Genomic DNA, 9,098 nt, shown 5'->3' with positions numbered 1-9,098 from the left:
TAGTGTGAGCCTTGCAAAGCAGCATGAACCTCTGTGAGCATGTACCACGGCCAATGGGGGGGAAAGGATTCATATGTAATACTTTCAACAATAAAGAATTTTTAAAAAAGGAACCATAGCCTGAAACTGCAAAGAGCCTTCTGGGTAATAACCATAGCAAACAAACAAAAGAAGTACTGTGTGTTAGGTTAAACAGTAGCATTTGGATTTTTGGATAAGATTAAATAAAGAAGGAAGTGGATGACAATAATTTTTTGTAAAAGGGCAAACTGGACCTGCAACATCCCCTTATAAAACCAGCACCCTTCAAGAACTAGATGGAGACATGCCTAATACTCAGAAATGTCTAATACAAAATTTAAGGGTACAAGGAATGGTAAACAGATAGTTTCAGCACTAGAAACTAAGAGTTTGAACTGATTGATGAAAAAGCCATGACTGGCAAAGGGAGAAAATACCCCTCCTGGCTGAGGAATATCAAATGGAACATGTTTTATCCTGCAACCCCCTTCTTAGTTCTGATTTCATATATTTATCCAGCCCTAATCTGTTATTAATTTAATATTCTGACTTGGCATCCTACTGAAAAGAAAATATACTGACAGGCCAACACACATTTCAGTCTATTTGGCAGTTCTGTTTCTTACTATAAATTATTAAACTGGATTTCTGGTACAAATTCATCCTTTGTGAGTTTGGACAGCATAAGCCAATTTTCCTAGGGTATGATTTTACTCTGGACAAAGAAAATTCCAGAACTTTTTAGCTTTAAAGCCAAACCCTGGGAGAGAAAGAGAAAAGGAATGCTTTTCTGACAATTAGCTATTAACACAACCTCCTACCTTCATTTCACAGACACCTTATCATTGCTGAAAAGAAAGCCTGCCTGCTTACCTCATTTCTCTCTTGCATGCAAGTATCCTCTCCTTTCATTGGCCCTAAAAAGGGAAGCAAAATTATCTCAAAAGTCAGTGAACCAATTTAGGCATAAGGAATTTCAACTCAGGTAAAGTTCTGAGTGTTAATTAAAACCAAAAGCTGATAATTTAACAATAATCTCTAATTAGCTTTTAGGAGAGAGTCTACTAGTTACTGAATATGACTGACAGCCTAGGAATCATTATCATCTCAACCCAATTAAAAAAATATCCACTTGTAATGAGTCTAAAAAACAGTACAACTGAAATAATTTATCCATAGTTCTGAACTCTTTACTTTCTCTGTGTATTCCCTCAAAGTATACTTTAACTGGTGCATCATATATTTCCTAGGCTGAGTAAAGTTTAAAAATTGGTACTTCAGTGGCTTTTCGGTCTTCTCTAACTGTAACAGTAGATAGCTATTATTGAGGACATTATTCATTAAAAAACACTGTTGTTGTTTTGGGTTTTTTGTTTGTTTGTTTGTTTTTGGAGAACCCAAGGGTAATACCTGATCATAATATTAGGAAGAACTACATTTTTCCTAAATAATTTGTTTGAATTGGTTCTTATGATAGTAATAATTGTGTTAAATGTCTCTTTTTACATGTTCTGATGAATAAACTGGAACTAATTTGTTGTCTACTGGTATCAACTTTGGATATCTTTTTATAATGTGTTTTTTTAAAAACATTTTTATTAAACTTATTGGGATAACATTGGTTAATAAAATTATATAGGTTTCAAGTGTACAATTCTATAATACATCATCTATATATTGTTTGTGTCTTCACCACCTAGTCAAGTCTCTTCCCATCACCATATATTTGACTCCTTTTACAATCTTCTACCTCCTCCCCACCCCTCTACTTTTTGGCAACCACCATACTGTTGTCTGAGTCTATGAGTTCTTATTTGTTTACTTGTTTGTTTGTTGCTTTCACATATGAATGACATTGTATGGTTCTTGACCTTTTCTGACTGACTTATTTTGCTTAGAATGTAGGACATACAAGTATATGCAATATAATACTACTCAATCATAAGAAAAGATGAAAATATTGTCATTTGCAGCAAAATGTATGGGTCATGAGAATATTTTCTCATGTTCTTATACATCTTTTCTTTATTAATTTTTCATCTTACTATTTATTTGTATTATCTTATTATAGTATGAATCCTACCAAACCACCTTTGATCTTTTCTGGAACAAGAGTGAGACAAATAATATTTTTTAAAAAGGAAACCTCAATTTCTTTTGCATTAGAAATACAATGAGTGGCCAGATTATTATTATTATCTCTGAACGTATAATAATCTGGCCACTCAGTGTATATATATATATAGGCCCGGTACATGAATTCATGCACGGGTGGGGTCCAGCCATCCTGGCCAGGGAGAAGGGACATGGGTGGTTGGCCCGCCTGTCTGCTGGTTGAAATCCTTGTGGAGAGGACAATTTGCATATTAGCCTTTTATTATATAGGATATACATTGAGTGGCCAGATTATTATGCATTCAAAGATCATAACAATCTGCCACTCAGTATAGTGAATACTAATTATTTTAGATAAACTGTCTTCAAGAGTTTTCTATATCTGCTTTTATATCCACATATTATTTCTGTACGTTTTGGAAATCATTCAACAAGCACTTAAAGAGCTATAACAATAAACAATTTTGTTGGATGATGAGTGGAAAGGGTGGGATTCAGAAGCATAAAGTATATCCCCTATCCTCCAAGATTATACTTTAAGTGACAAGTTGACCACTCATAAAATAATTAGAAAATATGGTAGAGTAAATGATTTATTATTAAATTATGATAAAGGTAAGAGTTCACTGGACCTGTGGGCTGGACCTGTTTGGAAAAGGTTGGGTGGTCTTTGCTCAATCTACAAGTTTTGTTTAAGCAGTGCCCCCAATGGGGTAAATATGTCTCACCGGAGACATGCAATGTTATTTTTAATAGTACAAGGAAAAACTTTTTAAATATTTTGAAGTTATATATTTGTTTAAGATTTTAATGTATAGCACAATTAGCACTCATATTTTTTATTTCATGGAAATTATTACTTAGTATAAGGCTAAAGCAGGTAGTTAAGATGCAAAAAGTGTGATTTAACAAACACAAACAAATAAAGGTATAGACAGCAAAAACTATGAAACATCTGAATATCTGAAATTTGATATATACCAGTTAAAGAAAGGAGAGAAAGCATGCTTTTCAGAAGAGAGAAGGAATATTCCCAAGGATATGAATGAAGAATAACATATACTATTTGTGTGATAGTGAGGGAAAACTTTTTTACGAAAGCACAAAGCATGCTAAGTAATAACAAAAAAGCTTGGACGATGGAATCATACAAAGAAGATCTTAGCTTACAGAACCGATAGGATACAGAAAACTTTTAAAGGGTTTTAAACATACTTAAGGAAGGGAGATAAAAAAAAATATCATAGTACTTTCTATTTCCTGGTCATTATTCTAGGAAATTTATAGACATCATTCCATTTAACTCTTAGAACTATCCTATGGAGTAGAGGTTAATATTATATCATATTTTAACCATGAGTTAAACAAAGCACAGAGAGGTTAATTACCCTCTGTAAGATCATACAAGAGTAAGAAAAGCAAGATTCATACTAACTCTGTCCCATAGCCTGGTGTTCTTTCTAACAGTGTCAGAAAAATTGCTGAGACATAGGTGCACAAAATAAATTGAATAGGGGCAAAACATGAGGTGGAGGGCCCTATTGGAGAATACATCAATAATTTACATTTAAGGTGATAAGAGCATGGATTAGGGTAGTGACTGTACAAATGAAGATAAAAGGTAATTTCTATTTAATTTTTTTTCTCAAAAGAGCACTTAAAATGTAATAACTAAAATGAAGGAGGAAATGAATCTTCAGTCATAGGAACAAATCAGTCTTTAAGAGATTTAATGTTTGCATATTTTTTCATTAAAACTTTTTTTGAGTCATACACTGAAGTATCTTCCTTCAATGAAAAAATACCTTACAGCTAGAAGAAGGGTTCATTTTTGTGAACCCCAGAGGTTTGTTTTGAAGACACAGGACAAAATTTTAAGCCACTCTGTGAGGAACCTGAAGTCCTAAAAAGGGAAATGGTTTACGGTTTTCTCTCACAGGATGTGAATTTCTACATAAATGTATTACAGATAATTTCCATACAAACAACTGGGTATTTGTATATACATGCAGTGAATTAACTTGGATGATGGAATCCCCCCCAATGCTTGGTGATTTATTTGATTATATCACAGTAAGTATGTAGTTAGTTAACAAAAGAAAGGAGCAAATGGAATCAGACATTAAGCCTGATTAACTAGGAAAGGGCAACTTCCAGATACTAGTAATGTTCCTCCACACCCTGCCTCCCCCCACTCCTACCCTCCCACCATGTAGGGAAGGAAGACCGGCTTTTCAATCTCCCCAGGACACAACTGGCTTCTTCCAATTAATTGCCAGGGGTGGGATAATACAGTAAGGGGGAAATTTCTTTGCTGGGCACATGTGCAGTAAGTCAAGATGGAGCAAGGAGAGGAGGTTCTTCTACTGAAGCATATATGGAGTAGGAGCCAAAATGGCAACCAACCATGAAGGTGAGGAGTCTAGCCTAGGAAAATCTAGGGAAAAGACCAAATAGGATAAGTATATGAAACCACAGAAGATGCAGGAAAGGGATTAGATAGGGGCAGGCACCAGTAAAAAGCCCACAAAGAAATGGAAAGATTGGTTAGTTTGAAAGAAAGCCAAACCAAAAAAGATTAATCAAAACCTAACAAAGGCCTGGGATTCGTTCCTTTACACATTCTCTCCCCCAAGCAGCCATGTGAGCCTGGCAGCTGTGTGGGCCAAAGTGGGACTCAAGCACAGAGTCAAGAAGAGACCCAAGCACAGCAACCCCTTGTAGCTCAGGAGCCTTAAAGCCTTGACATTGAATATCCAGATAGGGAAATGAGACACAGAGAAATCTGCATCTCTGGGTCTTGGCCCTCTTGGGCCTTATGGATGTGGGTGCAAGTCTTTAGCCCAAAAGACTGGACTATTAAGACATCAGGCATCTAGTGGTAGTCCTTTGTTTTGCTCCAATAAATCTTGTCACATCATCCTATGTTTGAGCAAGAGGAAAGGGATGAGGAAAAGGTATATCTTGTCTTAGTTTATTAAACTCCTTACTATGAGTTTTACCAACTTCATACATGTCACTAAGATTAATAGGGAAAATGGAATAATAGGAGAAGACTATATTTATGCCCCACTTTCCTTTGCTGGCTTTTTTGGTTCAGCTTTTTCTCTAAGGGATATGGTGCTTTCCCAGACCTTCTGGGTTTCTGTTGTCACAAAAGAATGTGTTCTGGGTAAATTCTTAACTAAAACAGGAAGAATTTTTAGGAACTGAGCACTGCAAAAACAAGAATATAGATTCTAAATGTCTGTAATAACCAGCAAGATATTCTTAAATCAACATTCCACAAATTAGCTATTAATCCCATTCCTCAAATCAACAGTTAGCAAGATTTTTGGTATCAGATTCCTTTACACTCTTAAAAATTATTTAGAATCCCCAGGGCTTCCATTTATGAGTTGTATCCATCAATATTTACCACATTAGACATTAAAAATTGATGTTAAAATGTTAATTTATTAATTCATTAAGTTAAAATGATAATGAATCCATTATATGTTAATAAAAATAATAGATATAATCCTGTCTAATAAAGAGGTAATATGCTAATTGACCCTCATGCCATCACAAAGGTGGCAGCATCCATAGCCAATAAGGAGAAAATATGCTAACTGACTGCCCTGCCCTCAAAGATGATGGCACCTAAAGCCTATAAGGAGGGAGTATGCTAACTGACTGCCCCACCGTCAAATATAGTAGTGCCCAATCACCTCAGCTCTGCTGGAGTGGCAGGTGTGCAGCAAGGCTGCATGCCTGCCTCCAGAGTCCCCCAGTCCCCTCAGCTACCCAGCCACCCAGGGCTGGCATGAGGTGCAGGCAAGCCTCTGATGGCGGCTGCCCACTCAACACCCAAGTCACAGGCAAGCCTCGGATATTGACTTCCTAACTGCCAAGGGCCAGCCCAAGGCACAAACAAGCTTGGGATGGTAGCTGCCCAGACACTTAGGGCCGCCTGAGGCTCAGGTAATCAGGGCGCTAACATCAGTGGCAGCAGCACAGGTGTGATGGGGGTGTCACCTTCCCCTGATCACTGGGTTGCTTCCCACCCCTAATGGCTCCTGGACTGTGAGATGGGACAGGCCAGGCTGAGAAACTCCCATCCAGTGCATGAATTTTCATGCACCGAGCTCTACTTAACTTATAAAATACTGAGAAAAGTGTCACTATTTTACTTTTTAAAAAAATATATTTTTTATTGATTTCAGAAAGGAAGGAAAGAGAGAGAGAGAGAGAGAGAGAGAGAGAGAGAGAGAGAGAGAGAGAGAGAGAGAGAGAAAGGGTGACAGAGAATCATTGCTCAGCTGTCTCCTACTTGGGATTAAGCATGCAACCTGGGCATGTGCCCTGATGGGGAATCAAATAGTGACCTCCTATTTCATGGATCTGTGCTCAACCACCGAGTCACACTGGCCATTGTTTTATAATTTTGCATACCTCTTAAATGTTCTTCTTGCTGGATGATATTTGGATGCTTCTATATGTTTTTTTCATTCAATCTGTTGTGATATATTGCTTTAGTTGTAATGTAGGAGAAAAATATCTGGGTCACATAGATATATAGATGAAAGAGGGAAGATAAGAACACATATGTAATACCTTAATCAATAAAGAAATTTTAAAAAGAAAAAGGAAAGAGCATTTTAATAATATTTTGTGTAAGTGTGCATATTTTTCTTTGATACAACACTAAAACTAGAGAAATAGTAGTGTTTTTTTTATTTAAAGGATAAGTACAATATGGATTCTGAAAGCATATCAAGAAACATTTCATATTCTTTTTCACTAAAATTAATTGATTTGTCATGTACTTTAAGTGTATCTTTTAACCATGCATTATTTGTAACAACATTTGTTAGACTTTTGGAAAATATTGTTTGAGTTTGTGCACCTGTTGATACAATTTACTACACAGAATCAAAAATGCATCACATTTGTTATTATAACCACTGGTTTCAGTAGAGAAGTCCACAAAATATAGGAAGCTGTCAAGCACATGGTGATGTGTGAAAGTTGTCCAAAGTTCTAATTTTAACTTGAAAACCCAAATTTTAACATTGGTGACAAATACTTGTCAGTTGTTTTTCTTAAAGTGACAGGTACACTTCACTCATTTTCAATAAATGTCTACCAAATACCAAAATCTGAATAAACATATTTGTGGTTTTATTTTTACATTAAATATTATTTGGTACTAGAGGCCTGGTGCACGAAATTTGTGCACAGGGCCGGGGGGTGTCCCTCAGCCCAGCCTGCACCTTCTCCAATCTGAGACTCCTCCAGGAATGTCCGACTGCCTGTTTAGGCCCAATCCCACTGGGCAGTTGGACATCCCTGCCTGTCTGACTGCTGGCTCCCAACTGCTCACCTGCCTGCCTTCCTGATGGCCCTTAACTTCTTCTGCCTGCCAGCCTGATCACCCTCTAACCATTCCCCTGCCAGCCTGATTGATGTCTAACTGCTCCCCTGTCAGCCTGCTTTCCCTCAACTTCCCTCCTCTGCTGGCCTGGTCACCCCTAACTGCCCTCCCTTGCAGGCTTGATCACCCCTAACTACCCTCCCATGCAGGCCTTGTCCCTCTCAACTGCCCTCCCCTGCTGGCCATCTTGTGGTGTCCATCTTGTTTCCACCTGGGGGCAGGCTCTTTGACCACATGGGGCAGCCATATTGTATGTTGGAGTGAGGGTCAGTCTGCATATTACTCTTTTATTAAATAGGATAGAGGCCTGGTGCATGGGTGGGGGCCAGCTGGTTTGCCCTGAAGGATGGTGGTTCCCTTTGGGCATGGGGCATGGTAATTTGCAGGCCAGCCACACGCCCTGGTGACCCAAGTGGAGGTCCTGGTATCTGGAATTTATTTACCTTCCACAATTGAAACTTTGTAGCCTAGAGGGGAGCCAAGCCTCTTGCTTTTCATGGCTGGCAGCCATTTCTTTTGGAGTTTGTATATCTTCTATAATTAAAACTGTAGTCTTAAGTGTAGGCCTGGGCTGGCCAGGGTGTGTGGAAAGCTTTGCTTCTTCCATTGCTGGGGGCAACCTTAGCCTCCCGCTCTTTCCAGCTACACAACTACCGCCATTTCTGTTTGGATTTGTTTACCTTCTATAATTGAAACTCTGTAGCCTTGAGTGGAGGCTTAGGCTGGCAAGGGCAGGCAGAAAGCTTGGCTTCCTCCATTGCCTGGGAAACCCAAGCTTCCCTTCTATTCTCTGTGGCTGTAGCCATCTTGATTGGGTTTATTTGCATACTCACTCTGATTGGCTGGTGGGTGTGGCTGGTGGGCATGGCTGGTGGGTGTAGCAGAGTGATGGTTAATTTGCATATTACTCTTTTATCAGGTAGGATTATATTTAGGTGTACAGCATAGTGCTTAAATAATTCACATACTTTACAAAGTGTTCTGTCTGGAAATATTAGACAGAACACTTTGTAAAGTATGTGAATTATTTAAGCACTATACTGTACACCAATCATAGGTATTAAAATATAATTGATTTTATTAACTGTGCTGCACTTTATAACCCCATGAGTATTTTGTAACTACCAATCTGTACTTCTCAGTCTATTCAATATTTTTCAACCAGTTCCACATCTTTCCTCCCCTCTGGCAATCATTAGTCTGTTCTCTGCCTATATGCGCCTGCTTCTATTTTGTTTATACCTTTATAATGTCCTTTAAATTCCACATATAAGTGAAAATATATGGTATTTGTCTGTCTCTCACTGACATATTTCACTTAGCATAATACCCTGTAGGCCCATCAATGTTGTTGCAAATGGAAAATGTTTATTGTTTTTTATGGCCTTGTAATATTCCATTGTATATATGTACCACTGCTTTTTATCCATTCATCTATTGATGAACACTTGGGTTTCTTCCATAACAAGGCTATTGTAAATAATGCTGCAACAAAAATAGAGGTGCATATATTCTTTCAAATTAGTGGTTTAAGTTATTTCATATA

The sequence above is a fragment of the Pipistrellus hanaki genome (assembly GCF_964339955.1).
Source record: "Pipistrellus hanaki genome assembly, chromosome: X".
In the NCBI taxonomy this organism is placed as follows: domain Eukaryota; kingdom Metazoa; phylum Chordata; class Mammalia; order Chiroptera; family Vespertilionidae; genus Pipistrellus; species Pipistrellus hanaki.
This window is presented reverse-complemented; position numbering follows the sequence as displayed.